The sequence below is a fragment of the Bactrocera neohumeralis genome, chromosome 5, assembly GCF_024586455.1.
Source record: "Bactrocera neohumeralis isolate Rockhampton chromosome 5, APGP_CSIRO_Bneo_wtdbg2-racon-allhic-juicebox.fasta_v2, whole genome shotgun sequence".
Taxonomy (NCBI): Eukaryota; Metazoa; Arthropoda; class Insecta; order Diptera; family Tephritidae; genus Bactrocera; species Bactrocera neohumeralis.
The window spans coordinates 12,721,681-12,734,403 of record NC_065922.1 but is presented as its reverse complement, the minus strand read 5'-3'; the positions used below and the strand labels follow the sequence as shown (position 1 = coordinate 12,734,403).

Below are 12,723 nucleotides of genomic sequence, written 5' to 3'. Positions count from 1 at the left end.
AAAAAAAATGTCGCGAAATTTTCACTGAAGTTTTCATTTTTTTTTTTTGTAAAAATGTCGGCCAAAAATTCAATTTTCAGTTTATTTTTTCCTTCGCCCAAGTTCTAAGTTGAGGTTTTAACTAAAACACGTATTTTTTCACTTCAGATGATGCTGTAAGGATTTATCCTAACAACGCAGGCGCTTCTTTTTCCCGAGGGTCACCGGAAATGGCGTCGCAATGGCCAAGTTTAAAATAGTTTTTTACAAATACTTCAGAATTTTTTTATGAATAGTGTATGCTTTTAACAATAAAAAAATTTTAATAAAATATTTAATTTTTTATATGAGGAAAAATTGTTGAAAAAAGGCTGTTTTTTAGCGCACTCACACATAAATATAAAATTATATATTAACTACTATCCACAGCAAAAGTCTTAGAAGCAAAATTTATTAACAATTCATTATTAAAATATTTGTTCATTATTAAAATATTTGTTCGTATAATCACCAAACTTTATGTATACATACGTATATTAGCACATTAGGTATATAAAATTGTCAATGTAAATGTACAAAGTCAAATATATACACACATACTATAACTATATATATATATATATATATATATATATACACATAGCTGTATGTATACGTAAAATATTTGCATACAGCAATAATGACGACAATGAGTAGAGCAATAACAGGGCTTTGCCGCACAGGAGGGTGCCTCGATGCTGACGTCGCTGTTGGCGTCACTGTCGACGAGCTGCAATTTTGCGCATGACCTTCAACTTTGATTGTGATTTTACGCTGAGATTTTAAAGAACAACAACAAAATATGCGATTTTATTGCAAGGGTGTACATTTTTATATAACAAACACGTAGAAATATAGACATGCAAACATCTATGTATGTATATATACATCTGCGTATGGCTATATATGTAATGCACTTAAACCGCCACCTTTATTGAGTGAATTGGAAGTTGTAGCATACACCTGGGCGCCGCTGGTTGACCATATCTGTTGAGCTCACTGCCCGGTGGTGACTCTACCGTTTGGTCAGTCAACTGGATGACACGCGAACGGATATGCAACAGGACGCGTTGGCGTCATCATCCCAAAGCGGTGCTACTAACGCAACTCTACCACCAGCAGACCACCCCCTCTCCGCTCTCGCCGTCACTCTGCCTTAGCTACGTGAACTCTGACATTTCTATGCTGGGAGCTTTGCCCGGGCTCGTCTACGCACAGTTGACGTTGTTGCTGCGCCACGTGCTGCTCTTGAAGCGCATCGTCTCCGTACACATTCCGCCCGCGCACAGCGATGCGCTCGTGTAATTGCAAAGCTGCATTGCAGCTCGTCGCGTCGTTTTAAATTTGGTTGCAATAGCAGATATGAAATTCTGTTGCCGTTTTTAGCTGCAATGTGGGACGAAACATTGCAGGAAGCGTTTAATACGCGTATGTATGTGTAAGTGTGTAAGTGCATGTGTGCCGTTGATACAACTGTGATTACGTAACAGCAATTGTGTGAAGGAAATTTCACAGGAGATGGTATGCAAATTCCTAAACGCCTACGCAGCAAGGCGCATATGCATGTATGTGTGCATGAGTGTGTGCATGTGTGTATATATGGATGTGTGTGTTGTGCCCCCTACAAAGTTGCATATGTAGCGTATATTCGGCAGTGCCTTGTTTCATATGAAATCATTGTTTTAGTATTGCGTAGTTTTATCGAGAGTATTAAAGTTGGCCTCCACTTTGTAGCAAGGAACTAGCACTCAGCTGTGCTTTCTTAGCTTATGATACCATTAAAGTAGATAAAGTTAAATTAAGTGAGGTTAGTTCAAGCTAGCAATAATTGCTGGAAAAGCATACAATGCGGAAGTTTACTTATGAAACAAGCGTATAAGCAGGAGAAAGGAATGGAACGTAGTGATGTGGGTGGGTTAGGTCTATAAAAACGTATATACAAGTTATGATTAGTATTGCAAGAAATGCAATGGTACTCTAAAAGCGCAGATTTTCATATTGTAGAAGCATTATTGGATGTTAGGATCCATCGACTTCATTTGCTTGCAACAATCGTTTTAAAAGTGAATCACTTTCTGTTTCAGATAAATTTTATCAAATGGAACGTGCTACGAATAGATCTTTACGGAACAACCTGTGACACAGCTTAGTTTTATCTGTTCTTCAAACGGGTAATTACTGTTCGAACTTCTTCATGCTCGGGCAATGGAACGTCCGCTCCAGCGTCATCGATTGGAAAATCGGGTTCACCATCTTCTGGTGTTAAGCTTTCACTGCCATTTACCAGGTTAGAGAAGTGTTGCCTTCATAATTTCAATATGCTCTGATCATCAGTACCTAGATCCCCTCTGGGGCTTATACAAGAGTATGCTCCGGTGTTAAAACCTTCTGCTAGTCGCCGCATCTTTTCGTAGAATATTCGAGCATTACCTCTGTCGCCCAGCGGCCTTCGTACCCACGGAGTACCCACCCATTTCGGAGCGCGTACGCACATCTAAAACACTGGAAACGTGTCATCCGTTTATCACAACATGAACGATGGCTTCATGATCGGGAGACAGCCAAGTAGCTTGATTAATTTTTCTATGCTGGAATCTAGTACTACAGACAACTATATTTCGATCCCCGGCAAAGTCGATCCGACTCAACCCATTTGAGGATGTTTCCTCGTGGAGACTGAATTTACCGACCGTTGTGCCAAAGATACCTTCCTTGCCTGCTCTGGCTTTTTTTTTGACATCGTGGCGGAGGCAGCACTAGAAGACATCTTTGATCACATCATCCTTCTTTTCCGTCGGGGCGTGGGCGCAAATCAGCGATACGTTAAAGAACTTACCTTTGATGCGGATTGTGGCTAGACGTTCATCTATCGGGGTGTACTCGGTGAGGGAATCTCTCTCCCACTACGAATCCCACACCGAATTTGTGCTCCTTTATATAGCCACTTTAGTAAATACCACAAAGACCTACTCGTCTCAGTCCTTGTACCGTCCATCGCACTTCTTGGATGGCGGTGATATCAGTCTTTACTCTTACAAGGATATCAACCAACTGGGTAGCACCACCTTCCCAATTAAGAGACCGAACTTTCAAGGTACATGCCCTTTTCCACGTGGCGGGTCCCGAACCCAGTGGACTCGTCTTCAAACGGATGTTCTTTGACTACCCGGAGGATACTTGGTCTAAGCCCGGATGAGTCATGAGCTGCTTGAGCCATTAGTAAAAGGATCGTTTCTGGTAATTCCCAAGTGAATGGCGCTAAAAGAACTATTTTCACTTTCGTGAACTTCTGCACATATCCTCCATAATTTATATCAACTCTCTTTTTTTTTAGTCTGTTGAATGCAAGCCAAGAGAGTTTGGGTATAGCTTATTCAAGTAGCATAAACGGTTGTGATCATAGCTCTATTCGATATATGCCAGTGGGTGATCGATTCGTCATTTCCGAAATGTTGACGAATCGTAGGAGATTTGGTACACTTGCAAAGATCTTCAAAAATGTTTCAAATGTTTTCAGAAGTTTTCATACGAAAATAAAATTAATTGTTACAGTTTTCATAAGAATAATTCTTCAAACTTTTAATTATTTAATGTTAGCACGACTATTGTTTATTACTCGCATTAAAAAATATTCGTTTTCGAATACCAAATAAATTATCTTACGCATATACAAGGCATAAAGTATATACTGATATCTGCGTGCATACAAAATTCCATCCGCTCTTGGGCGCGCGAAATTAATTGCATTTATTTTCGCCATAAAAAGTTTTGAATGCTATTTTCCGGGAGCTTGGTGCATGTATTGTACGCGTATGTGTGTTGTTATTGCTTTGCCTTGGCGTAGAAAAATAAATTTTCTTTCATCTTTCAACAAGTTTCGTTGTTTGGCTGCGCTTATTATACCCAAACACAACACGGTTCAAATGAGTATTAACAACTTTTTTGGTGCGAGCTGCCTGAAAACGAGATTTTCAGCGCATATTTTCTTGGACTTTTTTAAGGCTTTGGCCAGGAAGATGCAGGGAATTTTATGTTATGAAGTAAAGCGCAGAAAATAATGTTTGGAAATGGTGAGTTTAATTATTTAATTCGAACAGTTAAGCAGTATGTAAAATGAAGGTACGACAAATTGCAAACCAATTTAACACATTTTAACTTTTTTTTAAATTTTTTAAATAGATGGCAACTTTTTTCGAAAATATCTTGAGCTTCACTTTTATTATTTATATATATTTTAGAACTTGTTGCCATTATTATTCTCTTTAGCAACAATTTTTTTAATAAGATGGCAACTCTGGTTGAAATATTTTTCGTGTTTAAATATTACAGTACAGTTCAGGTACAGTTAGGCAAAATGAGTGATTAAATGAAAGTTCGACAAATTACAACCCAATTTACCACATTTTATTTTTTTAAATAAGTGGCAACTCTTACCAAAATATCTTTAACTTTAGTTTTGTCAGTTAAACATACTAAAGTACTTGATGTCATTATTGTATGCTTTAGCACTTAGTCTTTTTAATAATATGGCAACTCTGTCTGAAATATTTTTTGTTCTATATTTTAGGAATCTTTTCTATATACAAAATCATATCCATACCATACATACATACATATATTGTATAATATATAACATTTTTACCCAATTTACCTCATTTTATTTTTTTAAATAGATGGCAACCTCTTTCAAAAAAATATTTTGCTTTAGTTTTGTCAATTATACATATTATAGAACTTGATGCCATTATTTTATTTTTTAGCACTTAATTTTTTCTGCATAAGGTGGCAACTGCGGTTGATATATTTTTTGTTCTATATAATTATACATATTTTCTAAATTTGAAATATGAAATCCATACCTTAAATACATACATATGTATGTACAAAAAAAATATTATTCTTACAACTAGCATCCGCGCTTCAATGCAATATTTTATTAATTGCGAATATGTGGCAACTTTATTCCCAAATATCTTCAGCTTAAAGCTTCATCAATTGTACATATTATAGTACTTGACGCCAATATACAGATGTACATACATATATTTTATATATTGTATATATTTCAGTCCTTAAATATGTTCATTAGAAGGTGGCATCTCTGTTTGAAATATTTTTCCATGAAAAATATGTCTAAAATATTCCACTTGATATATGTACATATTTTTCTCTTTGGAATTGAATTTAATGTGTTTGAAAAAAGGTGGCATCTCTGGTTGAAATATTTTTTCATATAAAATTTGCTCTGAAATATTCCATTTAATATTATTTTCAATTTGGAATTGAATTGAAATTGTTTTAAAAGATATAGTGCATTATTAATTCCCATTTTTTAGCAGGTGGCAAGCTTGGCTGAACATTTTTTCAGCTATTTGTTGTTAAATATAGCTCTGCTATATATCTGCTTTATGCCCTGCACACAGTGATAAAATAAAAATTTTACTATTTTAAACAAGTGGCATCCTGCCTTAAAAAATATTTTTATTAAAGCGGATTTTTTAAGCTTAACCTCGTAAAATTATGGGAAATTAATTTCAAAAATTGTATATCTCTCAATCATTTCGTTTGCGCCCGAATCTGGCCCTACTTTATTTATTTATTTTTCTTTTTATTTCTGCTTCTTTGAACTTTAACTTTTTGTGCAATTTTAGATTTCAGCTGCAGCTTTTGTTTGTTGTTATTTTTTTGTTTTTGACATCGCCTCTATTTGAGCCACCAAACAATTTTAATTAATTTCACAAGTGAAAGTTTTCGGGTGTGCGTTGCCTTGGCTACCCAATTACAAGTAAATGCACATTAGGGCGGATCAAAATGCGACAAAGTGCTTAAAAGAAAAGCTGGTGGTAAGTGAAAGCTTAAAAATTCTTATATTTTTTTCGTTCAACACCTTCGTTAACAAAAAATCAATGCTAGCAACTCGTATAAAAAACCAAACTAAAAATAATTATTTCGTCGCAGTAAAAATTTTATTTCAACCGTATACTTTCGCTACAAGGACTTGCAGCGAGCAATCTAGCACTCGTGGATTTGCTTTTAGCAATCACTTCCTTCTATACAAAAGCATTGAAGTGCTTCGAGAGCTTTTTAAGGGGTTGCACTTAAGATTCATCGATTTTTGCCTTCGCTCAACGACAGCAAATGTTTTTGTCATTTTTCGTATATGTGAGATACATATGTATATACATATATATGTATGTATAAACATACGTACGTATAATAAAATGCATTAATATTGCTGTGGCACATACTTTTTCGTTTCACTGTTAATTTCAGCACTGACCTTGAATATTTTGCTGGCGCACAATAAGCAAGCAGAAGGGTTCACCAATTTCCAGCGCAAGTAAATCTTATTTATGTATGCAAGCGTAAAGTGCTGGACATATTTATGGGTACATACATAAATACATGTGAATAAATATTGTTTTTGTTGCGCATATGTGTTCGAGTATGTGTGCACTTCAACTGCTACGGAGGACAGCTTTTCTTGTTTATGTGTGTGTGTATAGACATCGGATTAAATATCCTGCAGTAAATGCAACTGGTTTCAGCCGGTGGAGTTTAAGCTTGGCGAATTATTTTTCAGAATTTTAAAGGAAATTATTCAATTTAGTGCAAAAATATCACACAAATTTTTTATAACAATTTTGATTTTTTATTATTTAATTTCTTGGATGAGTTATAGCATGAAACAGGTCAGTAAAACTCATTCAATAAATTTCATATTTCATAAAATTATTGTTTTCAGTGAAAATATTGTCACTTTGAAACTAGTTAAACCGACTGAAATAACTAATCTCATTTTTGCAGTTCATGAGTTGCTAGACAAGCAACTTACACACATCTTAAAAACTCTTGGTTCACATAGTAATAGCTATGTTTGTATGTATTTGTTGTTTCCTAGGTAAATATTTATGCATATGATGGCAGGTCAAGCTTTGAAGTGGTTACACGTGCAAATGGCAGCTGCTTCATTGTGTTCTCATCTTTTCGCTTCCTCTCTGACTCTCAGTTGCTAAATCGCCATCTTTGTATGCATACATACATATGTGCATACTATATGTATGTATATATGTACAAAAACATATGCATCAGTCTTGCTGGCTTAAATTATAATATTCACTTTGAAAAGGAAAAGATTATATTTCTATTTTCTAAGAATTTTTTATTCGAAATTGGAAAACGAGACTTTCAGAACCGAATATTAAAATTCTGAAATTATTTATGAAGAGGTATTTACTTAAAAAATGGTTAAACAAAATTTATTTTTGAAGCAAAATTTTTTTAAACTGCAACGTAATCGTGTTACGAAACGAAATTCCATCACGTTGGCAGGAGCCAAAGCGTCAAAATGAAAGGCTGAAATAGTTTCCATATATTTTTCGAAATGTTAGTTGTAATATCCGGATAAAGAATAGTGAAATAGTGTCAAGGTTGCCACCTGTTTGAAATTGTCGAGTTTTAAATGCTGCTGGGGAGAAAAAATAACTATGTGAAAATAACTAAGTAAGCTTCAGCTTAAAAATTAAAATTTTTTTATAAAGGGTTGCCACCTTTACGAATATTTGAGTAAAAAAAACCAAAAAAGTAATTAAGTTTAAAGTTTATAAATAAATGAATTAAAGTTAACAATTGTTTAAAAATATTTTTAAGAGTTGCCACTTATAACAAAATTTGAATTTACCACCTGTTTGAAATTGTTGAGTTTAAATACTTAAAGCTTATAATTGTTTTAAAATATTTTTAAGGGTTGCCACTTATAAAAAAATTTGAATTTACCACCTGTTTGAAATTGTTGAGTTTTAAATACTGCTGGGATGAAAAATATTACAAAGTGAAAATAACTAAGAAGGCTTCAGATCAAAAACTAAAATTTTTGTAAAGGGTTGCCACCTTTTCGTCTATTTTAATAACAAAAAAGTAAATAGGTTTAAAGCTTATAAATTAATGAATTAAATGGGTATCAAACTACGTAGTTCCCTAAGGTATTAAAGCTGAAAATAATTGTATGAAGGGTTGCCAATATTTTTAAAAATGGCTGAAATGATTTCAATATACTTTTTAGGAATTTTAGTTGTATTGTCTGTATAATTTGTAGGAAAATAGTGTCAATGTTGCCATCAATTTGAAAATGCTGAGTAATAAAAAATATTTGGATAAATATCTTACACACTGAAAAGTCGAAATAAGCTGTAGATGTAAATATTTAACTAATTTTATAGAGGCGTTGCCACCTGTTTGAAACTGCTGAGTTTTAAATGCTGCTGGGATGAAAAACATTACCATGTGAAAATAACTAAGAAAGCTGCAGATAAAAAATTTGAATTTTTTTTGTAAAGGGTTGCCACCTTTTCGAAAATTTGAGTAAAAAAAATTTAGTTTCAAAGCTTATAACTAAATGAATGAAAGCTTATAATTGTATAAAATTATTTTTAAGGGTTGCCACTTATTAAAAAATCTGACTTCAATGAAAAATTTTTTTTTTGAAATAATGATACAATTATTTGTTATTTAATATTTCTGTGTATCCATTGCATAATCGGTTTTATTTTCTTATCCAAAAGGGTTTTATGAGAACTTCTTTCTATTCCTGCCACGGGGAAACCATATTGACCGGCATGGTTTATAGCTGCACCATCAGCCAATTGCAAAATTAATGACTATGCTACTGCTATTGCCATAAAAACGACCGTCTCAGAGGTTTGCTTTCTTTTCGTTCCATTTAATTGGACACCTACACAATTTTCTGACAAAGTAAGATGGTAAGCTTACAGTGGGCTAGTTTTAAACTGGCGTTCCATGAATAAAAATGAATTTAGTGAGAATATCTGAAAAAAAAATCATGTGAATATTGTAAACTCTATAAATTTTGGGAAGAAATTTTTGGGATTTTTTTCCTTTTTTTCTCAAAATTTTCAATATTCACATGATTTTTTCAGATATTCTCATGTTCTAAAACCGTGAGTGAATGGATAGTATCTCACATATCACCTATGGATACATGATATACTCTTATACGATGTTTATGGTAGTCATCGTTTCTTAGTCGGAAAAATATGTCTCAATTTCATATATGTATGTATATTTTTTTTTATTTTTTCGTTCTCTCCCAAAAAGCGACGTTTATGATTTCGAGCCGAAGAAAAGTTGATGTTATCAGTTAGCGAATAATATCAAAATTCATCCCTTCTAATTTCATTTTATTGTTGGCACCTTATCTCAAGCACTTTCCTCGTACCAGTTTAGTCACCTTGACGTCAATACTAACAATAAAAACCATATAGTTGCTCGTTTATTTGATGTGCACATTCTTACTTTCTGCTCTCCTCCATTCAAGCATCCTACATTACTATCTTGCCACCTTTTTGTTAACGTTGTTGCCATTTTAGTTAATGATGATGAACACAAATTATTGTTACAAGCTTTTTGCTTTTCTCATTGTCTCAGCGTGGCACTTTTCTTTTATTCCTGTTATCTGTCAAATCAAATGACCATGAGAATTTGGACTTCCCCTGCTCCACAGTCTCCATAGACCACTTACACATATACATATATATAATATTCATAAGTACATAAATATTACATAGGTGGCATCATACATATTTACATTTGTCTTTCTCACTTCCAAGCGCAAAGTGTAATATTTGTATTTATTCGTTCATGTAACTTTTTTGCTCCTGCCAGCTGTTTTATTTACTTTTTATTGTATTTTTTTCTCGCTCCCTCCACCAATATTTGCCGCCTTCAACATCAGAGCTGTCAATTTTAGCATTTTTACTTGAAAAGTGTTTTAAATAAATGATGCTGTCAGGGCAACAATCATCAACATGGTGTTAAGCGGAAGCGAAAGGATACGGAAACGGCGACTGTTACCGGCGCGCTGCAACACTGATGCTGACATTGTTAGTTGTATTTTTTTCATCTGTCTCTTTAACAAACAGCTGCTGCTCTTATACTACAAGTACATATGTATAACTTAGTATCTGCATAAGTAAATATGTAGATAAATAAAAAAAATATTCCCTGAAGTACCCGAAAGGAAAATGCGCTGTTCGATGTAAGCAACAGATGAGTTTAAGGTTAGGATTTACTAGAACGTTTGCTAAACACCTCTTGTATACACTTACAATACTACACAAAACAATTACAATTTGGAAAGCATGAATTTAAGTCAAACTTCGGTTAGGTTAAGTTAATGGCAGATCCAGAGATCGTAATTGTACCACTGTATGCAGTCCTTTGTGAAGCCATAAAAATAGCACTCCTGTAATTTGAACTTATAAGTCAGCGCCTTGTAGGCATGAGCTCCCAAGTGTTTAAGTCTTAATCTCGCAAATGTGGGACAATCAAGAAGGAAGTGCCTAAGTATTTCCTCCTCGACTTCTACCATACAGCTTCTGCAGCTGGCGACCGATAAGATTATCTACCTAACTGCATGAACCTTACTGCCAATGATCAATCAGAACCGCCCAAAACTAGGGAGATACCAGCCTTACTGAAGGCAAAGAGCTCACTGGATCTCTTGGGATCCATCTTATGATAAAAATATGTTGCGACCGCATATGAACCTATGACAGCCAAGTTTTCGTGAAACGCAGCTATCCAGGAGTAGAACACATGAGGAGAAGCACTAACTCATTTTCATACAACTGATAGCGGGGTTAGGATACCCTTCATTACCAACTCATCAGCTTTACAGTTGACAGCGATTGAGCTGGGGCCTAGCATGCAGTCTTATCACAAAGTGACTCGATTTCATTGATAACGAGGTCAGGCTTTCCTTAACATGCCTGCCGCAAGGGTAGTAAGCACAAGGCATTGTCACTCTGCTATCAAAGTGGATAGTCACTTCTCTGAAGAAAGCTCCACTCCAGAGCATTAGATCTTCTACTTATAAATTCCTTCATTAAACTTTCCTTCAAGCTTTGGCTCATCCGTAAATAAACTCACTGCCCATCTCCTCCAATGACTTCTACCCCTCCACAACTCCTTCAAACAGAGAAATACCCGACAGAGTTTCTCTCCATGATCCAAAAGATGCGGAATTTGATCAAAAAATCAAAAAATGTGACGATTTCCGAAAATTCAGACATGTGTTCATTTAGAAACCCAGATTCACGGAGTCTAATAGCAACTTTTGCGGCCATACACCTTCCGACGATATCTATGGGCATTATATGCAAAATGGCTCAATTTCGTGCCACTGGGTTAAGTCCTACTCTATTAGAATCCCCCAAGGTGATCTAGTAACCGATTCCCAGAGCCTACTAAAATTATGGAGGGAAGACTTCTCCAGCCTGCTAAATGCCAGTGAAGGTATAACATCAGGAGATGGCGAACCTGATTCTCCAATCGATGACGATGGAGCAGTCGTTCCATTATACCGACCATTAAGAAGTCTGAATAGCAATTAGTCGTCTGAGAAACAACAAAGCGGCGAGGGCAGATGGATTGCCAGCCGAGCTATTCAAACACGGTGGCGAAGAAGGAGCATGCATCAGCTTCTTTGTAGAATATGGTCGGATGAAAGCACCCCCGACGATTGGAATTTAAGTGTGCTTTGCCAATCCATAAAAAGAGAGACCGCACAATCTGCGCCAACTACCTGACATAAGCCTCCTCATCATCGCGTACAGGGTTCTATCGAGCGTATTGTGTGAAAGATTAAGGGCCACCGGCTTTAGACCTGGAAAATCAACAGATATTCAAGTCTTGGAAAATACCCGTGGAAAGAGAATCGACACGCACCACCTCTTTGCCGATTTCAAAGCTGCTTTTGACAGCTCGAGCGAAAGGAGTTGCCTTTATGCCACGATGTCTGAATTTGGTATTCCTGCAAAACTAATAGGGCTGTGTAAACTGACACTGAACAACACCAAAAGCTCCTATGCGCTGTTGTTAACTCGGCTATAACTGCGTAAACGGTTTCTACGATAGTAAAGAAGAAGGTTAAGTCCTTAACGCTTGAAAATTCTTACGCTGTTCTCATTATTCTCTTTACTCTAAGGCCAGGATGGAGGAATTTCACGCAAGTGTTCACCAAATTCACTTGGGAGTGGCCAGAAGCGATTATTTTACATATGGCTCAAGCAGGTCACGACTTCAAGTCGTAGGTGAGCCAAAGTGGGAAGGCGAAACATCCCCTAATCAGGGTTGTGAGCTGGGTTTGGAACTTGCCACGCAAAAAGCCCTACCGATGAAAAGGAAACAAGAAGAAGAAGAAGGCCAGTATATTCGATTTGATTTGTTTTTTTTATCGGTTTCAGCACTCCATTTCCCTGCAGGGTATGCTCGAATAAGTTAACAAATAAGAGGTAAAAATAAAACAGCCCTGCGTGGGCGCGTACAACCAACGCACTTTGATGCCGTGAGGCAACAGGAGGCACCATGAAATATTGTGGCGCAACAGCGAAGATAAATGAGGCAGCAGTTCGGTTTCATTGCGTGCAAGAAATAAAAAAATAAGTATTAAATCGGAGTCGAATTGCTTCAGTAATTTCAGAGAGTGGGGGTAAAAGGTATTAAATTTTACGCATATAATTTATATAAAATAGATTAATGGTTAATTTTTTTTTTGGATCTTTAACATGTCAATCCACGGAATGAGCTCACGAACACAGTTTTCGATGAACCATTGATAGCTGTCAATGACTACTGTCATTTTTATTGAAGACTTTTGGTTTCTGCATAAAGCTGACGCTCGGAAAG

General features: G+C 35.6%; 1 long non-coding RNA gene across 7 annotated transcripts; it reads left to right on the top strand.

The window, feature by feature from the left end:
• Nucleotides 1-968: 968 nt before the first annotated feature.
• LOC126759891 (uncharacterized) lies at nt 969-12,623 on the top strand. Of its 7 annotated transcripts, none has more exons than XR_007667110.1 (5): nt 969-1,456; nt 2,103-2,305; nt 4,020-4,088; nt 8,580-11,963; nt 12,023-12,623. It is a non-coding gene; the product is annotated as an uncharacterized LOC126759891 (long non-coding RNA). The 7 variants fall into 7 exon arrangements; XR_007667111.1 differs by lacking the exon at nt 2,103-2,305 and having other exon boundaries at nt 969-1,539; nt 3,894-4,088; nt 8,580-8,777; nt 9,770-11,963; XR_007667108.1 differs by having other exon boundaries at nt 969-1,539.
• Nucleotides 12,624-12,723: the final 100 nt, after the last annotated feature.